The 23,981-nt window shown below is 47.6% G+C and overlaps 1 protein-coding gene across 1 annotated transcript in view; it reads right to left on the bottom strand.

Annotated features, from left to right (window-relative positions):
- LOC146172206 (uncharacterized) overlaps positions 1-20,278 on the bottom strand; it is a 178,700-nt gene extending 158,422 nt beyond the window's left edge. Inside the window, exons 1-2 of the transcript XR_014702543.1 lie at positions 20,074-20,278; positions 13,799-13,982 (exon numbers count right to left, since the gene is read on the bottom strand). The gene's annotated coding sequence lies outside the window, so the exon portion shown is untranslated. The remainder of the gene's footprint in view (positions 1-13,798; positions 13,983-20,073) is intronic.
- Between the last annotated feature and the right edge of the window lie 3,703 nt (positions 20,279-23,981).

The raw sequence follows: 23,981 nt of genomic DNA, 5'->3' as shown, positions 1-23,981 counted from the left end.
CAGCGTTGTCGGCGTCTCTGTGTCAGTGGGTGATTTTGTGGCTGTCGCATTTAAGTTTTTGTTGACTTTTGGTGACCATATCTGATTGTTATATCCAACAATGTAATGTGACGCCATTGTAGTAAGTGGTTTATTTTATCATAGAACACATGGAAAATCTGATGGTGCAGTGGCTGCCCATTGTTATATCTGATATGCCATCAAAATCGGCATTATTATAAATGGGTTTGACTGCACCACTCATTTGGCGATAGCAAAATAACCAGTTGCTAAAATCATCAGTACTTCCATCGCTGCTACCGCTTAAATGCCAAGCTTGTTGTGGCCCAACCGCTATAGTGACTGCCTGTGGTCCTAGCTCCTGCAACCCATCTAGAGGCATGGAAATATTTGAACCTCCTTAACATCCAGAAACTGAATTTACTGTTCATCTAAACTCAAGACAAAACACTACGACATTAGTATTTCACTCTTGTCACATGGTTTAACTTGCTTTTTACTCAGAGTATCGACAACTAGCACGCAACAAAAGCCCACGCATGGTAATGTCACGCATTGCATAAAACCGCTACGTTGACAGCAAGCATGTGGGTCCAAAACCAACTGCAGCTGCATGCGGCATGTTACTGGGCTGCACCATCCTGCAGTTGACAGATTTGAGGCTGACAAGCGGCGATTATCTTGCTTCAACCACTGTAATAAGATATGTGGTTCATGCAGAAGCGACTCAGCTTGTGGAAGGTAACAGAAGGAATGAAGTTGTGGCCCACGTGCACAGCTGAAGCTGCTTCGCAGTGACTGCTTTGATTGCTCTCACTCTGTCAGTTATAACCCATAAACTACTTATCTCAGTTCACATAAAGAACAAAAGTGTACAACAGAAACATTGGTGCAGTGCGGCCCTCAAGCAATGGCATCTAATGGTATGGTTTCGTGTTGATGCCTCTGGTTTGCCACAGCATTTGGCCCATCACATGGCTTTTAGTCCGGCAACAACAATGCTCGAGGGCTTAACAGAGGCCAGATCCAGCGATGGTCCTGTTTGTGAACTGATTCCTTTTGCCGCTCCTAACTGGCTGACTGCTGTCATGTCTGGCATGACGTCAAATTTCCGGTGGTGGCTTCGCGCTTTTCGATGACGTCACGAAGCGTGGCCACTGCTTTGAAAGGAACCATTCTGTCGTGCGGTGCAGGAGCCTCGGAGAGTTGGTTCGCTTCAATAGGGAACCGGTCTGCGCATGCAGTTTGTAAACATGACGCCGCGTATGCATCCTTTCCTTTTCGCTGCACTTTGCAGCCGCAGTCAAAAAAGGCGGCAAAAGGAACAAGATGATGCCTTCTGCATGCTTAAGGCGGGTTTGCAGCCAAACGTCAGGCTGACGAATTAAAGCAGTAGGCCTGTGCCGATCGTGATGAGAAGTGGGTACGAAGGGGTAGCGCGAGCAGTACATTTGGCGAAGGCACGACAGGCACTGCTGCCAAAAGAGAAGGTGATCTATGCACTCCGATTACTACTTTGCGATCGGGAGCTCTCTGTTAGTAGAAAGGCAGCCATTAGGCTCCCGCAGTGCCCGAGGCAAATAATTCACGTCGGTAAGTGTGCTGGCTGGGTTTTTTTTTTCGCTTTCTACATCAGCAGATAGGGAGAAGACTGTGGTGGCTAGAAGGGGAGGAGACGCCAGCGCCGGCGTATACGCCAAGAAAGCGCGATCCTCTGGTTCATGCGCTGCCGCAAAGGCCGCGGTGGCGCTGCGGTCAGCTTGGCGATGCAGTCACACGATCGCACTCATGTGCAGGTTCTCGCGGTGTCTGGACGGCATGGCAGCGTTCCTGTTTGTTCGCAGCTGTCAGCGTGATTTCTTGTTTATGGCAAGATGTGTTTCGCTGCTGGCATGTTAATGTGAGTGCCTAACTTTGCCATACAGATGAACTCCAGCGCAAAAAAAAATCGCAGTATGTCCCTCACAAACAAAATTAAGTTTATGTTCTTACTAGGCTCCACTTCAATATTTTAAAGCCCAGAACTGTCAGTGCAACGCTACGCAGGAAAGAAAAAATATGCTGGAACTTAGGAGGGTGCTGTAAGTTGCATATTTATTCAAGGTCGAATGTATTAATTCTTGTTTTAGTGGAAAGTGATATCCTTTCCTCCCCATTTCTTAGTGTCAAGCGATGCAGTGTTGGTATTCAATGTTTAATGTTTTTTCTTTCTAATTACACAGAAGCGTGTGTAAATGTATCTTTTATTCTGAATTACCCTGAATGGTATGATGTGCAGTACATTGCTATTACTATGATGTACAATAAATTTTTGATATGCTTTGTTTTCTTGTTTGGAACCCCAATCACAAATTTTAGGAGTAATGCTGATGCTTCCTATTTTTGAAACTGAAGGAGGTGGAAAACATCGACCAAAGAACAGCCAACCTTTTTTCTTTCGTTTAATACTCCTTTTTAATTTTCTTCTTACATATTCTTTTATGCCCCGGGGCAATAAACAACATCGTTGAAAAAGAAAATGCGACCGCACGGAGCAGAAACTTCTTTCCATCCTTATTCTTTTGGTCTATCTCCTGCTTTCGACATGCACTATCTTGACCAGACGAGAATCATTCAGACCCTTCAATTCCTGAAACTGAAAGGATTCGCGAATAAAGCTTATATAGATACGCTGATGCTCGCGGCACCAGAAGTATTGGAGTACCAATAAATCGATTTTAATGGTTTTGCTTGTCGGGTTTCACGTGCCAAAATTACTCGGGCTATGAGAGACACCGCAGTGCAGGACATCGGAATTTCGACCACCTGGAGTTCTTTAACTTGTACTAACATCAAACCGCACACGGGCGCCTTGCATTTCGCCTCCATCGAAAAGCGGCCGCCGCGGTCGGGATGCGATCCCTCATCCATGGGCACAACAGTCGAATTCAAATTCGACTAGCGTTTAATGAGCTAAACCATTACCTGCGACATCACTGAAAGGCCGCGTGCTGCATGAGCGGCAGGCATGCGTATGCTCAAGTACCGTGGTTCAAGACGAGTGGCGTGTACCATGCATTGCACTACGGCCAACAGCGCCACCTACGCTCGGCTTGAAATGGAGGAGCAGCTTCCATGCGCCGTTGGCGTCCCCTCCCCCTTCTAGCCACCACAGAGAAGACTGACCAATGTCTGGAATGTGGCCAAATTCCCGGTGTCATCGGCTGCATTCTCATCATACTAACAGCCATTCACGAAATTTTCACATGCACTGAAAATGCTTGAGTGGCTGGCAAAGCTGAGGACGCAGCCCCCCAAGACAGGTAGGCGGTTGTGCTGGCGTGGTGCCCCCATATGACGTCACTTGTGCGCCGCGATGGTGACAGTATCTCCTCAGTCATAGAGCTAGCGTGATTTGGAGGCTACGCATCACTATGGGTGTTGTAGACCGTGCTGTTCGAATAGTTTCCACTTTGTGAAAACAGAGAACTTATTCAATTCAAGCAAAATTTTCACTGTGCACGAGAAAGAAGACAAATGTGCGTGCAACACCATCTAGCTGCGAAAAAAGGTACTTGTGCACCAAGAAAACGCTGTGGCAGTTGTTAACAGGAAGTTTTGCACCAATATTTCAGTCTACTATTATCTAATTTGATTTACTACGTAATTATGAGATTTATTTCTTGTTTGACACCAACCCGATAGGCATATTCGGTGTAAGAAAAAGCCACATGCTTGTCGCATACACGCCCGAGATTTGGTGCTCACGCTGATTGGTCGTCGCCTTTCCCACCCTCCTCCCAAAGTGGAACCTGCAGTCTCGGTGACATCAAACTGACGTCATCATGAAAGAAAACGGTTCCCAAAAGGAACCTCCCTTGGATACGGCCCCAGGCTATGTATTGTTTAGAAAGGTGCATTCGAGGTGGCATTCCACAACTGGCACTGTATTGCCGCAGCTCAGGTTGCTCTTGAATCTGCCTTGCATGTCATCTTGTGTTTTGGCAGCTGTGTGTGGCACCTAAATAACTGCTGACAATGTTTCCAGTAAAAGGTGCCTGGCTGCCTTTGCAATGCATCAAAAAAGCACTAAATTTCTTTGTCCCGAGAGAACGAAGTTAAACAGTGATGTGGATTTTGCTTCCATTGAACGCAGTTGCAATCCAAAGGACAGTAAAAAAAAAGTAATTACATTGCAAGAAGGCTATATCATCTACAAAACAATTTATATTACTCTAAATACTATGATTCCCCCCCCTCGCATATGATTTCTAGTAAACATTACAAATGTAGCATACTACGTACACTAACAATGGGTGAAAAGAAAATTTACAATATCTTGTACTCTTCAGAGTCTCTTGTGGAAATGTGAGGTTGCAGCGGTGGCCTAGTTGTACTACAGGCATGCTGAAGGTGCTGGGTTCGATCCCCTGTGCTCCGATTCAATGAGTACAAGCTTCCCATGGCCTGGTACTTGGCTTATCAATTTAATTTGCAACCAATGTTAATTACTCATATTCACTTTGCAACCAAAAATTTAATATTCATACATCCTCCGTAGCACATAGTATACAGTGCAGTTTGACCATGGAATTTCACTGATTTGCACAATACTCAAGATCAGCCATGTATAATGACAAAGATTGTGCTCTAACTGGTAAAACTTGGTAGTAGCAAGGCCTCTTTTTTTTCTGCTGCATCTGGGACATCAAAACCCCACATAACATTTCTTTTTTTTTGTCTAACTCCTTTGGCCTGTCATTTTCAACAGTGCCCATGGTTTCAGGGTAGGGACATGTAATATGTAAAATCTCGAGTAATTTGTAAACCACAGTTGCTATAAGACTCAATTCACGTCACACTTTTATTGTTTCAAGTGTCCAAACTTTCTGCATATGCAAGTTTCAAACTTTCATATTCACTAGGGCTTATTTGCAAAGCATTGCAGTTGCCCCCCCCCATTCATGAGTGCACAGTCTTGTGATCTGAAGCAGTGTGGTTCTTATACCACGAACCAGTACCAATTTTTGCACTGTCACTCGACTGTCACATTGACGCACTGCTGTGACAAAGCCAGTGAACTCACCCACTGCATTTCGGTAGACAGCGAGAAAAAGTGACCGGAAGGAACCCCGCACTGGACTCGTGGGCTAGTGCATGAGTGAATTCGAGTATCATATCCTGCTGCAGCCGGAGGAATGTGTCTGTAGGCACGCCAAGCTGCTCCAGGATGGTGATCAGAGGTCTGTTTAAGGTCACTGCCCCTGGAAAGTAAAAGAAATGAAACATTCTCCAACCTTGACAAATTCCCAGTATACTTAAGGGGGGATATGGATCTTAGAGACATTGTTTTTATTTACAGATCAATTTTAATGAAACTGCACATACTTGTCCAGTTTTTCTTGCTTATTTCAAATATGCAATTATTTTTCTTGTCGGCCAATCGATTCCAGAGATATTAAGAAATTTCATGTCATTGTTTGCTCAAACAATGAAAAAAAATTACTCATCAGAAATTTATTTTTAATATAAGAGTAGATACTGCAGTGTCTGATAAATGCAACACTGGAAGCAGTTTTCAAACTGATCTAATAATATAGATTTAACAGTTCACTGAACTTAGTGCTCCCATAATGGCAGCTGGAGGTGAAAAATTAAGAGGAAAAAAAAATTTGAAGGTGAAAATAAAAACTATTCCCAGCATTGCTTGCCCCGTGCTTTCAGCTGCACACTGCAAAAAGAATTGTAGCTCTAGCTGTCCTAGGTGCCGAGAATGACTTGAGCAAGCTTTGAACATCAACGATAAACACAATTTTGAGAAAATGACAAAAAACAAACAAAACAAATTTAATGAGGGAATGTGAAAAATATGTGCAAATTTCATTTCAAAATGACTAATAAGCTCCTGGCATATATTCTGACTGGGTTTTGCCATGAATATGGTGCTTTCGTAGGGCTTTTTGCACATTCTCAGATTTTGCCCGCCTGCGTGCAGATTCCCTGCTTCTGCGCAAGTCCTTCTCTAACATGCACTTTTCGCTTTGCATGCTTGGTTTTAGACTCATCTCACTGAGTATGGCTGCTGATGAATTTGAGCTACCTGCGTTGAATTTTATTACGGCTTTGGCTACAGCAGGTTCTACAGCAAACAGCGAGGCATTGGACGCCTTAGGTGCCAGAGCCCATATCATTGAATAGAAGCTTTCATTGTTGTTCTGAGTTTTGCCGTGCAGGCATCTCTCAAGCAGCTTCTTGTCTGATAACCGCTGATAGATGGGAAGCAGGGCCTCGAAAACTTGGGGAGGCAGGTTTCTGGGATGCTTAGGCACTGGCTCAGCCCTAGACTTTGCTGAACTTTGCTTGCGCTAGGAGCTAGGCCCTGATGGGCAAAAACTGTGTTGAGACTTTGCATCAATGGATGTGATATGATATGTGGCCATTACTGCCCTGTGCATGGCATCAATGTCTCTTGTGTGTCATTAGGGCCCATCCATAATAGGAGGTCAGCCTACTGATGAGGTCTCCTGTCAGTTTGCCGATGTGCTGTACGCGCAGCTAGCGTAAAATATGGTGGCTGCAGACGTTAAGAAGCAAGTTTTTCTTTTTTTTTTTGCGGGAGTCATTTATCCTTGCATGTATGAATCAACAAAAGCATGTGGTCAGCTGCGATCATGATTTGCCCCAAGTGCGGCGTGATAATCGAACCAGGCTTGTGCAATCAAGCCATCATGGGCACTCTGCCAAGTTCACTCCCCACCACCGCAGGAGCTATCAAAAGATAAATGCGCCGTGACGTTATTGCTGCGCAGCATCTTGGCACGCTGCCAAGAAATGAGCTGTGGATGAGACGACCAAAACGAAGTGGCGCGCGCCATCGACATGCAAACGAAAACGCTCGCGATTTCTGCTGCCGCAACACAAAAACCTTGTTTTGAGCTGCCGCGGTGGCTCGAGCAGCGAGAGGGACGCAGTTCCAACAAGTTGGAAATTTTTCGCTCTGTCGCTGCCACTCGCCGCTGAGATCGCTAATCGCTTGCATGTGAGCGAGCTGGCCTCAACGTTTTTTTTTTTTTTTCAAAATTCTGGGCGCAAAAGTGGAGGGTGAGTTCATTATGTGACAAATACAGTATCGTTTTCTTGCGTAAGTGCCGTTACAAGCAGATTTCTGTATTAGAATTATCGATATATCGAACTATTTCACGATCCCCTTTCGAGTTCGATATATCCGAGTTCGACTGTATATCCATACACCTTTTTCTTGCTCCAAGACGAGGTATGTCTTGCTGTCACCATCACACAGCACTGTAGTGTACCGCAGTTGGTGGCGCTTGAGGGACCTGCTGAACAGTATATCAAGGTGGCCTCCACTTCCATTTCTCCTGCCTTTTTCGTTGTTTTTTTGGCATACATGGCTGGCTGCCCATGTTTCATACGAAGGGTCATCTTCCTTTAGACCCAACTTGCACCCGGCACAGAAATTACTCAACACAACATAATCAAGTATCAAGCCACTGAACAGTTCAATTACTACACCGACGCCGATGTGGGATGAATGTCCGCGTGTCATCTAGGAACCATAGTAAGAAATGGCGATGTTGCCGGGATTATCAACGTTTAGTTCGGAGTAGAGATCGCGCCGCCATGCTGCAAAACGACGGCACGACCTCGAGGAAAGTGAGCACACGCGCGGGTCGGCAAAAAGTAGGGGCAGGGGCACGCGGGCGGTGGTTCGATCACGTGCAGGTCACATGCCAGGCAGACGATGCTAGATTCACTCGCGGTCCCTAGATGGCGTGGCGTGCGAAAGCGCGGGTGATTTAAACACATTTTAGGTGGAGATGATTGATAAAACCGAAATTTAGCGTTTTGAAAATGTTTTTTTTTTTGCTTCTTTGCGGATTTTGTGTCGTGTGAATACAAAATATGCTTCGTTATAACCGATTTAGTGTCAAATTTTCAGTTTTTCATTTTGTTATACAGATAGAACTCCCATAGAAATAAAGCACAGCCAACCAAACTTTGCTTTTACTTCGTTATATCCAATAATTTGCTGTATCCGTGTTCGTTATAACGAGGTTCGACTGTATATGGAGCTCGACGGGGATAGCAAAATAGTTCGATATATTGATACAAAAATTGTCTTGAGACGCCACCTGGGATCGTGAAAAATGATAGGGTATTTGTCGCGTAGTCAACCCAGTAGCATAATTAACCCACCCCCAACATTTGGCCCCGAGAATCTGAAAAAAAAAAAAAAAAAAAAAAAAGTTCGGAGGAGAGTCTCTTCGTTTCAGCCGTCGCATCCACCGTTCATTTATAGGCAGCGCGTCAAGATGCTACGCAGCGATAACATCAGGACATGTCTATCTTTTGACTATGTGTTTGATAGATCCAGTGGTGGCAGGGAGCGAACATGGCAGAGTGCCCGTGACGGCTTGATTGCACAAGCCTGGTTTGATTTATCACGTCCCACTTGGGGCGGGCGTAGTCCACTGCCACAAAATCATTGGAAGTGCGATAGCTGCAAATGCCATTTGAAAAAAACAATGCTAAAAGTCGGTGTCGTAATCGCAGCTGACTGCGTGCTTTCGTTAAATCATAGATGAAAGAATGAACGACTTGCAAAAAAAAAAGACGTTCGCAGCAGCCATGGCTTACGCTGCGCGGCACGTTCAGCACGACAAGTAACATTATGTACAGGGCGAAAAACGAGGATGAAAAAAAAATGCAAACAAACAAGAGCTTGTTTGTTTGCGTGTTTCTGCCCATCTTCGGCCTGTCTACGGCAAGGATGAACGACCCCAATCCCCCCCAAAAAAAGGGAAAAAGAAACTGCCGCTTCTGTGTCCGAAACCACGCATGTGCAGCACGACGACATGAGACGCCTTCATGGACGAGCATCGCGCGTCAGCCGCCGCACGCAGACCGTTCCCAACACACACTGGAGAAAGTGTCTGCCACAGGCTGTGCTGGCTTGTCTGCGCATGCATAGTGCGTGCTGCTGCGAACGGAGACCGGGTAAGAGAGAGAAAGCGGAGAGATGAGTGGGCACATCCTTGCGCTTCGCTCTATCGTGTTTTTCTTCTCTCCTGAACACCACTGCTGCATTGGCTCTTTCGTTCCTTCCCGCACATAGCTTGCAAATGTCACATTATGGCGTGCAGCAGCGATCACCACAGATGCGGGCGCCTTTGGGGAAAGGGCGCGGCGCTGCCCTAGACCCGCCGTCGCCAATCTGCGCCCTCTCATTCCGTCCGCGTGTAGCTTGAAAACGTCATGCAGCAAACGGCCGATGATGCGATCGTCTTTGGGGAAGTTGCACCGTCCAATGCGTGCTGTGGAGTTTGATATATCGAATGACCGGTGAAATTGAGTTCGATATATGACGCAGCTTTCCTATACTTTTACATGAGATTTTCAAGGGGATATTCCATGCGTACGAGTATGGTATAACCAAAATTCGGAATATCCGGGTTCAACTGTAATACGAATTCATAAAATTCCCCGGACAAATTGCATTGCATTCAATGGGCAAAAAATTTGGTTGTTACGAACCCTTGTTCTCTTCACGACGGGCGATATGGACTTCGGTATTACGACCATTGAGGCTCGCGCATATGTACAGCAAGAAAAGCAGCACAGCACGAATCACGCACACATGCCAAAAAAGAAAGCCGGAAAAACCATCTTGGGAACCTGCGGCAACAGCGAAGTTGGTGAAGAAGCGTTTCTCCCTCAGTTGACGGCAGAGATCTCTTTTATTTCGTTGTTGCTCACTGCAAACGAACCAGCCAGCCCGGCGGAGTTGTGCCTTGCTGCCCCCTCCACATTTCTCCACCACCCCTCAGTCTCCCCTGCAGAATACTGCAATGTCACGAAAGCGGAAGGCAATGACCTTTAAGGACAAATTGGAAATTTCAAATAAGGTGGACAGAGAGCCCAAGAAAAAGTGCACTGACATGGCCTAGGCCTGCCGCTGTCAACGTTGTCAACAATCGTTGGTCAGCGTGACCAAATTATACAAAATGTACAATGCTTCATGATAAATTCAAAAGAAGCGAAAACTGCCCACCATCTGAAGTTGTAAGAGGCTCTCCTAATGTGGCTCAGAGAGGTCCCGGCAGCCCGCATCAACATCGACAGAAAAGTGCTTCGCAAGAAGGCAGCAGACATTGCACTCACATTGGGAATTAACCTTCAGGCCTCTAGTAGGTGGATTCACCGGTTCAAGGTACGGCATAACCTTTCGTACAAGGCCATTGCGTGGCGAAAGAAAAAAAGTTGACGCCTACGCCGTGGAAGACCGGATGGCAACAGCGCTGCCCTCCTATATACAGTCGAACCTCGATATATCGGACACAGATATATCGAATTATTGATTATATCGAACACTTTCTATATCACGCGGAAAATCGCATGCATTTTTAATTTTTTATTTCGAACGGCGTCGGTTGCCAAATGGATAAATCGAACTCCACCACCCCAAACCATGTGCACTCTGTTGACAGGAGGCGAGCTTTCCCTCAACGCCCTCGAAGATAGCGGCGGCGCGATGGGCGTTCCCGACTGCTGCGCACGATCGCTGCATACATCGGTCGCGCCGAGGGCGTCATTTGAACGTAGCGGCGTATGCACGCGGCGGCTTGGCCGGGCTAGGGTAGCTAGCCTGATTTAGTTTGTCAACGACTAACCGCGTCTCGGCGCCGCCACTTGTGCTGCGCCAGTCGTTATCGTGTGTGGCCTAGGCAGCCTAGGTGGCCTAGGCCTGTCACGGCGTGGTCAGTGTTGTGATGGCTGCAAACGCGAAGAAGCGGACGACCCTGACATTTGCTGCGAAATTGGAAGTGATCCGCCGCGTTGAAAATGGTGAAAAAAAGTCAAGCGTTGCCGAAGCTTTCAGCATACCGAGGAGCCCTTTGAGCACTCTGCTGAAAAACAAGAGTGACATAAAGGCCAAGGCGGAACAAAACCAGCACTCAGGCGCGGCAGGTACGCAAAGCTGCCTTTGAAGACGTTGAGAAGGCGCTGCACAAATGGTTCATCGACGCAAGGGCCCGGAATATTCCTGTATCGGGACCGATGATACAACAGAAGGTCAAGAACTTTGCGTTCATTCTCGGTGCCGAGAACTTCAATGCCAGCAGCGGTTGGCTGCAACGTTTTAAGGCCCGCTTTAACCTTGTCGGGAAGACAGTCTCGGGGGAAAGTGAGGACGCCAATGAAGGCGAGATCAAGAAGTGGCTTGAAGAAGAGTGGCCTAAGATTCTCGTCAAGTATGAGCCCAATCAGATATTCAATGCTGACGAGACGGGCCTGTTCTGGCAAATGCTTCCGCGACAAACGCTCGACCCGTGCGGAGACAAGTGCCACGGCGGCAAGCAAGGCAAGGCTCGTATTACAGTTCTGTTGGCTGGAATATGGACGGCAGCACGAAGCTGCGGCCACTTGTCATAGGCAAGTTCCAAACCCCGAGATGCATGCGCAACTGCCCCAGTGTTCCGGTGACATACGCATGGAACAAGAAATCGTGGATGACTCGGGAGATATTCCAAAAATGGTTGAAGGCATGGGACTCGGAGCTGGCGCGTCAAGGCCGGACAGTTTGCCTCATCGTTGACAATTGCACATCACACCACACTGATGTCCAGCTGAGCAACATTGAAATTAAGTTTTTGCCGCCGAACACGACGTCGAAGCTGCAACGATTGGACCAGGGCATTATTCGCGCTTTCAAATCCATTTATAAACGTCGGCTGATCGACATTTTGCTTCTCAAGCTGCGGATGGGCCAAGAGCTAAAGATAGACCTTTTGGGTGCCATTCAAATGCTGAAAGCCTCGTGGGACAGCGTCAAGCAGTCGACAGTAGTTCACTGCTTTCGGCATGCGGGATTTGTAAGCCGCATTGAAGAAGCTTCCGAGCAAGCAACTGAAGAATCAGCGTTGGACGACAGCACAGAGGAAGAATGCCAGCTCAAAGAAACCTGGAGCCAGTTGGAGCGCTTTGTCGGTGCTGAGCCACACAGCATGTGCATTGATGACTTCGTTGGCGGTGATGACAGCACCGGAACAGTGGCGGAGTTGACAGATGTAGAGATTGCGGCGGAAGTTACTGCTGAGCGGCCAAACGAAGACGCTGCCGAGATTGATCCCGTAAGCGCTGCCCCGCTCCCGACTGCAACTGAGGCTGTAGCTGCTTTGGACCTTGTACGCCGCTACTGCGGCGCAATAGAAGGCGCTGGACTATCGCTTGTGGACCGTTTAGACTACGTTGAGGACGCCGTGGTTAAGCACGCGGTTGCCAATTTGAAGCAAGCTACGCTGCTACAGTACTTTAAGCCAAAGGAATAAATACTTTGTTTGAAACTTCAAGTGAGTATTTATTGCGCCACTGTGCCATGATTTGTACTAGTTTTTGACGCGTTTTCTACGTGATTTTGTATATCGAATTCCGGCAATATCGAACTATTTTGCAATCACCGCGCTGTTCGATATATCGAGGTTCGACTGTAGTAGGATATGAGGCAGGTGATGTCTTTATTGTAGACTAAACAGGGCTGTAGGGCTGTTCTACAATCTCCAGCCCGAAAAAAGTTTTTGCTTCAAAGGCGATACCTGCCAGGACAGAAAAGATGCCACTGACTGTCATTGGCAAGTATCAAACGCCTTGATGCTTTATGGCAGCCGGTGGATTGCCGTGCATCTACATGGCAAATAAAAAGGCGTAAAATTTGTCAGGTACCTTGATCGCAAAATTTCTTGCCAAAATATAAAAATTGTTTTGCTGTTGAACAAGCGTACCACCCACCCGAAACAAATGACACTACAGAGTGCTAAGGGGCTATTCCTGCCCCCGAACACAGCGTCATTTGCAACCACTGGATGCTGGATTTATAAGAAATGTTAAGCACTATTTCAAAGCTTTGCTGGTGCGCTGCCTCCTCACGAAGGTGAACGAAAGGACATGAATTTTCAGATCAGTCTTCTGGACGCTATGCATTTTCTCGCAATGACCTGGGATTGTATCACTCTTGCGACCATCGTTAATTGTTTCACGAAGTATGGGATTTTCAAATCCCAGACCCGATTCTCATCGATGTCTGGAACAAACTTGGCGTCGACTGTTGCGGCGACGATTTCGTCACTGCGGACAACGACCTTGCTACCCGTAGTCTCCGCACTGATGAAGATATTGCAGAGGAAGCGTCACAACAGCCTGGCATTCCATGCAGTGACGAAGGTGATGGCCAAAGCAGTCATGACTCACAGCCGACGGCAGCAGAAACGATGCACGCCCTCGATATTCTGCGGCGCGCCGTGACCTTTGAGTCTGTGTGGCAGAACCCAGCGGTCCAATTTTTCAGCTTTCATAGCTCTCTGCTGTCAGATTTCACGGAAAAGAAGGCGCAGGATATATGCGACTTCTTTCAATGAAAATGAATGTTTCATACATGTTGAAAGGTTTGGAAACTGATTTTGCTCATTTTTTGATGATACGAAATTTCGGGTCATACACAAATTTTCACTTCCCATTGAGTTTCATATCACCGAGATTCTACTGTACCAAGGAATGGAAAGTGTCGCAGGGGGTGGCAGAAAGGCGGACAGATGAAGTTAGAAGTTTGCAAGAGTTAAGTGGGTGCAGCTAGCACAAGATTGGGGTACTTGGAGGAATATGGGAGAGGCCCTCGCCCTGCAATGGGTATAGTCCGGCTGATGATGACCATGCACAGCCTGCACTCGAATGCTGTGCTTATCGCATTTACCAATTCCTGAAGTCCCTTTGCAAAATGGCAGCCAGAGAAGCCAACAGTACTTACGTGGTACAGAAACCTTGATCACTTCCAGATACTCCCAGCTGGTGCAGGGAACCTTCCGCATGCTTGACTGCAAGCACAGCCGCTTATTGGGCAGCTTGGGGTTGACACAGAGCATGCCCTTGGCGCCCGCATAGCGAATCTGCATTGCTGATATGCAGTCCTTCAGTTTTATCGCCTTGTACACCTGCAGGATGCAAGCCACACAGCAGACTCAACATACTGGTGACAGCGGAGTAGTAGTGGACAAGACAGTTTTCATGGACACCACTGCAGCAGCACAATTCTGCCTTTCATCCTTAGGAACTGAACTAAATAAAAGCTTTCTCTCTGGTCTTCAGTGTTGATACTGCACAGAACGTTTCTTGCACCGACCAAAATGTGAGATGGCTGTGCTCAAGCAGATCCGGAAAAATGAAGATGAAGTAGCACTTGGCCTTTATAACAGTTAATTTTCAGAAAAAAGCCAAGTGACCGGAAACTGATGCAAGTTCCTAATGTATCCTCACAACTAAAATCTCGCTAATTCACCCTTCAAGGAGGGACCGGAAAATTGTTCGATTTAATTATCCCAAAGTTTGAATTATCGAATGGGCAGAAAAAACTGCCAAAAACCATTTGCATCAAAGAAATTTTATTTAATGAACACTTGGAATATAGCCGTATATACATTTAAAATGAAAGCTAAATGACAACAATTTCTCTTGGCTTCATCAACTGCTTTGTTTAGTACACTGTCAGCTTTTTCCCCTTGCATTTTTGAGGATGCTTCACCATATGGACGGTGATCCATGCTGTGAAGCGTTTTCACTAATGGCCCCTTTGCATTAAATATGAAAAATATGAAAATAACTGCATGGCACCGTCCCAACACCGAACTAATAAACCAGTGGCACAAGTTGAGATATCTGAAACGGTGTGACCAGGTGATGAGAGTGCCCCGATGGCAACTACAGGATAGAGGTGACTCCCCGACCTTCCTTAAACCTGCCTTAGCATGCACGCCTGAGGTGCACGGGAACCGCGGCTCTATGAAATTCAGGTATGGGGAGGTCAATTTGAACAAGCGATAGCCTAGCGGGCTGTACTTCGACGTGATCGCCCTCTGAATTAACTGATGCAAGCCGGCCCACGCACGAATTACAGTAGAATCTCGGTGATACGAACTCTGCTGATACGAAATTTGGTGTGATACGAATTCATAAAATTCCCCGGCCGAATTGCATTGCATTCAGTGGGCAAAAAATCAGATGTTCCGAACACTTTTTCTTTTCGCTACGGGTGATACGAACTTCGGTATCACGACCGGTCGAGGCCCACGCACACACGCACAGCGAGAAAAGCGTGCGCAGCGGCACAGCACTGATAGCACGGATCACGCACACGCGCGCGAAAGAAGAAAAAAAATTACAGCGGGAAAAAACCGGCTTGGCAACCCGCGGCAGCAGCGAAGTTGGCGAAGGAAGGTGGCGATATCTTGCCCCCCCCCCCCCCCCCCCCCGCTCTCTCTCTCTCTCCCCTCCCCCCCGCATTTTTTTTTTTTAGTTGTGCGCACAGCCTTGCGGCCCTCTCCACATTTCTCCGCCACCCCGCAGGCCAGGCTCTTCCGCTTTCCGGAGTCTCCGCTGCAGCGGCAACACGTTGCTACACGTTGCTTTGTTTTCTCGTTTGTTGAGGCTGACACCGCATTGATAGCGCGTCGTTTTGTGATCATCTCGGCAACGCGAAAAGGTACATCATGCTGCAATGTCACGGAAGAGAAAGGCGTTGACCTTTAAAGACAAATTGGAAATTTTAAATAAGGTGGACAAAGAGCCCAAGAAAAGGCGCACTGACATGGCCAAGGAGCTAGGCCTGCAGCTGTCAATGTTGTCAACGATCGTTGGTCAGCACGACCAAATTATGCAGAATGTGCAGTACTTCGCGATGAATTCTAAAGAAGCCAAAACCGCCCACCATGTGAAGTTGGAAGATGTTCTTCTAACGTGGTTCAGAGAGGTCACGGCGGCCGGCGTCAACATCGACGGAAAAGTGCTTCGTGAGAAGGCAGCGGACATCGCACTCACACTTGGAATTGGTGACTTTCAGGCCTCCGGTAGATGGATTCACCGGTTCAAGGTGCGTCATAATCTTCCCTACAAGACCGTTTGTGGCGAAGGAAAAAAAGTTGACGCCTGCGCCGTGGAAGACTGGATGACAACCACACTGCCGTCTTACATAGCGGGATATGAGGCACGTGATGTTTTCAATGTAGATGAAGCAGGGCTGTTTTACTATCTCCAGCCCGAAAAAAGTTTGTGCTTTAAAGGCAATGCCTGCCGGGGCGGACAAAAGAGCAAACAACGTATCACAGTTTTGTTTTGTTGCAACGCCGATGGATCGGAAAAGATGCCGCTGACAGTCATTGGCAAATATCAAAAGCCCCGATGCTTTAAGGCAGCCGGTCGATTGCCCTGCGTCTACAAGGCGAACAAAAAAGCATGGATGACGTCTTCTTTGTTTATGGAATTCGTCACGTACCTCGACCGCAAGATGTCTAGCCACAACAGAAAAATAGTTTTGCTGCTGGACCAGTGCACCGCCCATCCAAAACAAATGACACTACAGAGTGTTAAGTGGTGTTCCTGCCCCCGAACGCAACAGGTCATTTGCAACCACTGGATGCTGGGATTATAAGGAATGTTAAGTACCATTTCAAAGCTTTGTTGGTGCGCCGCCTCCTCGCGAAGAAAGAAAGGAAGGACGCGAATCTCCAGATAACTCTTCTGGACGCTGTGCATTTTCTTGCAATTGCCTGGGATTGTATCACTCTTGCGACCATCGTTAATTGTTTCGCGAAGTGTGGGGTTTTCAAATCCGCTGTGGCTACTGCCTCGCAAGTGCCAGACCCGATTCCCATCGATGTCTGGAATCAACTTGACGTCGACTGTTGCGTTGACGATTTCGTCACCGCGGACGACGACCTCGCCACCTGTGGTCTCCGCACGGTTGAAGATATTGCGGAGGAAGCGTCATCACAGCCTGGCATTCCATGCAGTGACGAAGATGATGGCCAAAGCAGTCATGACTCACAGCCGACGGCAGCAGAAACGATGCACGCCCTCGATATTCTGCGGCGCGCCGTGACCTTTGAGTCTGTGCGGCAGAACCCAGCGGTCCAATTTTTCAGCTTTCATAGCTCTCTGCTGTCAGATTTCACGGAAAAGAAGGCGCAGAAGGATATACGCGATTTCTTTCAAAGAAAATAAATATTTCGTACCTGTTGGAAGGCTTGAAAACGGATTTTGCTCGTTTTTTGGTGATACGAAATTTCGGGTGATACGAAAATTTTAGTCTCCCTTTGAATTTCGTATCACCGAGATTCTACTGTAACAAGTGTCTGACATCATATACTTGTATAGCTGTAGGCCAGGAATACCCTCGTCTCGTCTTCACCGAACGGTGCAGACACTTTCTTGGAAATGCCTCGAAGTGCTACACTAGCCAGCAGTCCACAGGCACCACCACCACAACCAGACCCACGACAACTGCATGCATTGCACAATGGCAGCAAGCAGTGCATTGGCAAGGCAGACCACCATGCGTACCATGCTTAAGGTGCGAATGATGAGGTATCAGGATGAAGTGACATACGTACCCGGGAAAGGCCTCGCAGCCGACAGACTTTCTAGAGCACCTGTGCAGGAGACTGGCGACATAGAGCTAGAGAGCAATGTCGAAGCTTTCGTCCGCTGCATGAGGACAACTCTCCCCATCAAGCAGCACTGCCTTGAGTGGCTAAAAGAAGCCCAGAAATCCAATCGCGTGTGCATATATCTCCGAGAACACTGCACAAAAGACTGGCCTTCCTGACAAGGTTTGCCCCTGGACGTAAGAGCTTTCTACGAGCATCGTCAACAGCTCACCGTAGAAGACGATTTGCTACTCTACGCAACTCGTGTGGTGGTGCCACTCACATGCATAAAAGAAATCTTGTGCCTTTTGCCCGAAGGTCACTTCAGCATCACGAAGACACAGGCCCACGCAAAGGACTCCGTTTGGTGGCCTACAGTGGCCAAAGATATCGAAATCATCGTAAAACATTGTCAAGAATGTGTCAAGACGTCCAGCAACTGCAAAATGCCGCTTCGGAGTACTGAATTTCAGTCAAGATCATGGCAGAGAGTTGTAATGGACCTTTTCTTGTTCAATAGCCACTGGTGGTTGATTGTGACTGATTACTACTCCAGATACCCGGAACTGACTCGTCTAGAGAAGCTATGATCGAGTGCAGTGATCAATCACTGTAAATCAATTTTTGCCCGACATGGCATTCCAGAGGTGGTGGTCTCCGACAATAGTCCGCAGTTCTAGTCCTCTGACTTCAAGTTTGCTCAAGAATACAGATTCAAACACATCACATCAAGTCCACACTACCCTCAGAGCAACGGACTCGCCGGGGCTGCTGTGAAAATCATTAAAACTTCAATGAAGAAGACTCAAGACCCTTACCTGACCCTCTTATCCTACAGGGAGACTCCATTGAAAAATGGCTACAGCCCCTCTGAACTATTGATAGGGAGGCGGTTAAGGGCAAAGCTTCCTCTTATTCCCAGAATGCTTGTTTGCCATTTGCCAGAGGTCACTAAACTCTGGAATTTTGAAACCCAATACCACGAGCAGCAGCGAAGAAACTAACGACATGGCGTGCGGCAACTTCCCAACCTTCTGGAAGGGGATGAAGTATGAGTGATGGACTTTAAGCGAAAAGAAACCATGGTGGCACCCTCGGGCGAGCCTAGATCGTTTATGGTTGACACTGGAGACGGTACTGTGCGGCAAAATTGAACCCATCTTGTCCCTTTTCTCAAGCCTGCGGAAGAGAAACGAGAGAACCAAGGCATCTATGAGGCTTCTCTACATGGACACACATGAAGGTGACGGCACGGATGTAAGGCTGCCGGAGATTTGTTTCCCCAAGAGATTCACACACAGCTTGCGCGGACGCCTCCCCCCAGCACACAAAGTGTGGACGTTGCGTCATTCCGCCCAAGAGACTGCTTCTCTGTCAGAAGAGATGTAGTAGACAGTAGCTACTATAGCCACTTGCAGTGGCTCGTCTTGGATAGCCTGGGGGATCGCTGCTGTGCGCTCGCAGAAGCTAGAAAGAGCTTCGGGTGCCACGGGCAAGCTGTTGGGGCTTCTCGTCACGGAAGAGGGTACAGCATGCTTCAAATGCTCACTTGAACAGCACGACACTTCCTGCTTCAATGCTGGACATAATGTGGCTGAGTGCTCGCTCCACTGTCGATGGCTCACTCACTGCTCGGTGGAAGGCGGCGATTCGCACAGCGTCGCTTCGCTTCGTAAAGCTTATTCGGTGACGCGAAAAATATTTTATCAGGCCAGTGAAAATGTGTGCAACCGCAGCAATTTAAGGACTGCAACCTAGCGATTCATTTGTGACTATAGAATGCCGCGAATCGAAAGAACGAACGGCGAATGCGACCCACGCACAGCAGATCCGCCGCGTCTCCGCTGCACGGCCGGGCGCACGTCTCCCTACCAAACTGTTCTTCCCGCCGCGAGGGGCGCGCGCGTCGCACCCCGAGTTACTCCTGCACGGTGCCTATTGCAATGCAAGGCTAGCTTTAATCGTTTTGCGTATGCAATAACGTTTTTCAGGCGACTAGCCGCAACAACTTTTAGACTAAGTATTTCACTTGAAGCACGCGGGCAATTGAGCCGCACATACACGAAGAAAAATTTGGAACATTAAACGGCTTACACTCTTAACCCTAAAACTTGTCATCATTCCAAACTGGCACGTGTCTCTTAAGAAAGAGCAAATGCCCGCCAGCTTATGCAATGGAATTAGACCTAAGCTAATTACCGCTGCAGTTTGACAGAAAAGCAGACGACAGTCATGAAGATGTACGCGATAGGGCCACGCAATTCTGATCACGCATTCAGCAAATCCTCGAAGGGCCCAGAACAGCATCATGCTGTAGAAAGACATTCATGGCTGAAAACCGTACCACATGAATGAACACAGCCATCAACAGTAAAGCGATCCTGTGCTGCATAAGCGAACTGGGCCAAGTGCCCGACTACAGGCAGCCACGAGACGTACCCGACATAGCGCCAGCATGCGAACGCGAGTGTGTGCAGGAATGTATGTCGTCATCAGGAAAAAAGAAAATAAAAGCAACGCAAGACAGTATACAGCAAGACAACTTACGCAACAACGAATTCATTACAGCGCGCAGCATGCGGGAAACAAATCTGCCTCGCCTTACCTTCTCAGTTCTATCATAGCCGCCACTACTTGGTTCAACTCATGGCCTCATGGCGTCCACAATTGCAGTCATCTTCATTGTGACAGGTGGATGGAATGCGTAAGCGTGCGCACGTAGCGCTGCACCTTTCTCACGCAAGGTGCACGCGCAATGCCCTGAGGCATGGAGGTAACTGTAACCGTCCTTGGCACCATGCCATGCGTACCCTGAGGCTATCGGCCTGGTGCGCTGCAGCTTTGGCCGAACATGTGGCGCCGTCTGGGAGGCGCCGCTGTAAAACGCGGCTGTCTGGATCCGCAACCGTGGGTAGCACCGACGCTGTGTTCCGATTTCTTTTTGGGTCCCCGTAAGAATAAAAAAAAAATATACACCGACTGAAACAAGGGCCTGTACTTACTTAGTCATTTCGAATCTCATATCGCACCCATTGCTTGTCGTTAAGGCTGCGCATTTCCCACGTTTTTTGTTTTGGTACAGTACTTCACGCTAGGTTTTTTCAAGCATGCACGAGCTATCGCTAGCACGCGAAAAACACAAAATAAACGGGTCTTTTTTTTTTTTTTACTTCTGGACCAAACTAGAGCTCTAAAAGTTGTGACAACTACTAAAAGTTGTAACCACAGCTGGCAGGCCTTCGGACACGGCCTGTGTTGTAGAGAGCGCGGAGCCTTCCTGCCCAACGGGAACTTTTTTTTTTTTTTTTCTAACGACTTCCTAATGACAGTTTCCAGCTGTTCTCGGCGCTCGCTTTTGGGAAGCCTAGCCTGACGCAGAAGACGTAGAAGCACGACATGGAGAGCGAAGCATATTGCAGGAGTGCGCGCTTTCTGACTTGCCGCACGTTCATGGTTCCCCGCAAAGAGAAAACGTCCTTTTAAACTAACAGCTCGATCTGCTCTTGTGTTTATGGGTGTCATAATAGTTATAAAAAAACAACCATCGGGAAGCAATCGAAAATCAAGTTGTTTTTGCGGTTTCCTTGGAAATCATACGAGAGCAATGTGTCGCATCGTTAACAGTGGCACCCGGCCTTGCAGACGCAACTGGCATCCGTGATATTGCGTGGGTTCGCCAACAACTACATACAAAAAGAAAGAATTACATATGTGGTGAAGAGATGCCGAAAGGGCCGAATAAAACTTACCTCCAAGCTGACGTCGTAGAAGGCGGTTTTCATTTCGGCAGCGCATTTTCTGAAGATATCCGAGGGCCCTTCTGCACTTTGAAGTTCCCCGCGCACTCCATGCACGTGCTGGCTGCGTACAGTTTCTTACCGCGCACCAAGCAGTTATTCTTAAATTAAGTCTCAACATTCCCGATCGCCCGAAATCCCCCGAACAGCACGCGCTGTGGAGCTTGCTCAGCCATGGCTGTTTTTCCGCGCACTGAACCGTCACCACTCGTTTCGACGCATCGAGTAGAAAATAAAAACTACGGTAGAAATGCCGAGTGCCGAAAAAGCACGTGCACGTACGGCCCGACGGGTACATCTCCATATACAGCCTGCTCGTCCCGTCTACTATCAACAATAGGCAGCTATAAAACTTGGCATTCGTGACTATGAAAGTACCTTGCCAACTGCCATATCACGTCTGCTGCGAGAGAGTTTTCGAGTCAGCTTGGATTCATTCATGTGTGGTGTGAACCAGCAGCTGACATAGAGTTAGCACCGATTGCATTCTTGGCTGGTTACCTTGCACACCCATTTGAAGAGAAATTATACGAATAGTTTTAAAATCTCATGAAACATTTTTATTTATTCAGTTTTCAGTGCCTGCCCGTGTTTTCATTATTTATATATTAACAAAGTTTAAAAAACTTCTAATGCTTACTTTAGAGTGTCAATAATTTTATTTTATTATAGCCCCCATCCATTTATTAACTCTGTGCCTTGCGATTCCTGCAAAACCCTGGACTTATCAAAATTCTTGATGATGGACGCCTAAGGTATCTGAAAATCACCATGCACCTTTGTTAGCAAGGTGATGAAGTGCCCGCAGGTTAAGAAGTAGCAAGCTATGCCACATGTTAGTTTCATCCCTTCTTCCCTATTTTGTGCAATTTCCGGAGTTGATTTGCGAGAGAGAAGACCGCAGTCACACTAAGAACCTAACCAAACTATATGCGACCACTGCTGACCAACTGGACAGGCAACATCAATTAGACAGTGGAAAAAATCACGCTTGCACGTAAACCTTTTTCGAGAAAAGTTCTTCGCTTGTAAAATAAGCTTGCGTGTCTTCTGTGCATACGCGGCTTCATAGTCAAACGAGAAAAAAAAAAATTGCCTGAGCCTGCGGGCGTGTCGTTGAACTGGCTGTCTTGTGTTGTTTCTTTTGCAACAGTTTGTGTTAGCTAGTATGTTTTGGTGATGGTACCCACTTGAATATTATTTCCAGTGAAAAGGGAGGAACAGGCTCAACAATAATAATGTTGAACGCTACGTCCTGAATTGTAAGTTTCCAGAAAAGTGCACGCTGAATAAATGGCCCCAGACCATGTCCCGATTTCAAGATTGCAATATCTAATACGTTATTACAGTGGTTGAAACGCAACTAAATGGGTGCGCACTCAGCGAAGCACACGACTGCCTCGTTCTCGTTGTAAACGGAAGACCACAAATGACTTGGAAAAGCCTATTGATGATGACTTGCCTCTATCACCTCATCAATAGCAAACTTGCACATAGCATCCCATAATGTGTGAAACACCGCTCATAATCCTAAATGAGCAAGCGCCGACCACGCGGACGCCGAAACGAAAGCACAGCCACGGCCGCTGCGCGCAGCTCTCCGCCCGGACTCGTCCCGGAGCGGTGGCGCCGCAGCGGTGGCGATGAGAACTAGGCGCAATACGGCTCTTCTGGGCGACGCGACGGGCCGCACCCAAGTGCGCCCGTGCGCCTCCATTGAGCGGCCGTGAAGAAACTCTATGGCACTCGGTAGCTCTATTGCGTTTTTATGCCAGAGCAAGTAAAGCACCTAAAGCTGAGGAGGTGCAAGTAATCGTCTCTCCGGACCATGATGATTTGAGCGCCCATGGTGGCTGAACTGGCCGTCTGAAACTCCCATATCGGCAGCACAGCTTTCCCTCTAGGTAAGAGTAAGAAACTCTATGCCCTGAGGCCCTTGCCATTCCCACCAACGTTTATATAAAGTATCTATAAACGTTGATTCCCACTGCATTGAAAAAGTGTGGCGGAAGTGACGTCAATCGTGATCGAAGTTTGCTTGCGCTTCGTGTCAACTGCCGCATGGTGCGCATACACATACATCGATCGAGGCTGGTTTGTGTCAACGCTTTATTATTGCGATATGCTAGCTGTTTGAAAATTGATCGTTATGCGCCGGTTGATGTGAGTGGCAATTACAAATAGCCGACCACATACGGTCGGCTTTTGTATACATATATGCATCGCATATTCATGAATGGATTATCGCCTGTGTATAGGGGGTATTCACTGACGCGCCGTGCGCGGTGCATTGTGGGTAATTGAGGCACAGTCGGCCATTTTTGTGTCCTCGGAACGAACAGGGCGAACGTATGTATCAAGTGCTGTCGTGCGGTTCTACAAGCAGTGACACCCGCAGCTATATGATTGTTTATTGAGCTATCGTAGACTGTAATAGACGCGTGCACAATGTAAACAACGGAAGCTGAAGAGCTGCGCGAAAGACCTCGGCATTTTAAGGTTCCGGAAGTACACACGAACAACTCCACCCGAACGAGACACTTCCCCGAGATGCGACGCCACGTATGGCTGGCACGGCACAACCGCACAATTATCATGGAATATGAGAAATGTATGTCAAAATGGGCTGACTGGAATCTTCTGAATGTGCCCTAGCAGCCAGCTCTTGTCACTATCTGTGCACGACTGTTCTTCACGCACTCGGAAGACACATTCC

Source organism: Amblyomma maculatum, unplaced genomic scaffold (genome assembly GCF_055883805.1).
Source record: "Amblyomma maculatum isolate TAMU_Amacu unplaced genomic scaffold, ASM5588380v1 scaffold_13, whole genome shotgun sequence".
Classification (NCBI taxonomy): Eukaryota; Metazoa; Arthropoda; class Arachnida; order Ixodida; family Ixodidae; genus Amblyomma; species Amblyomma maculatum.
This window is presented reverse-complemented; position numbering and strand designations above follow the sequence as displayed.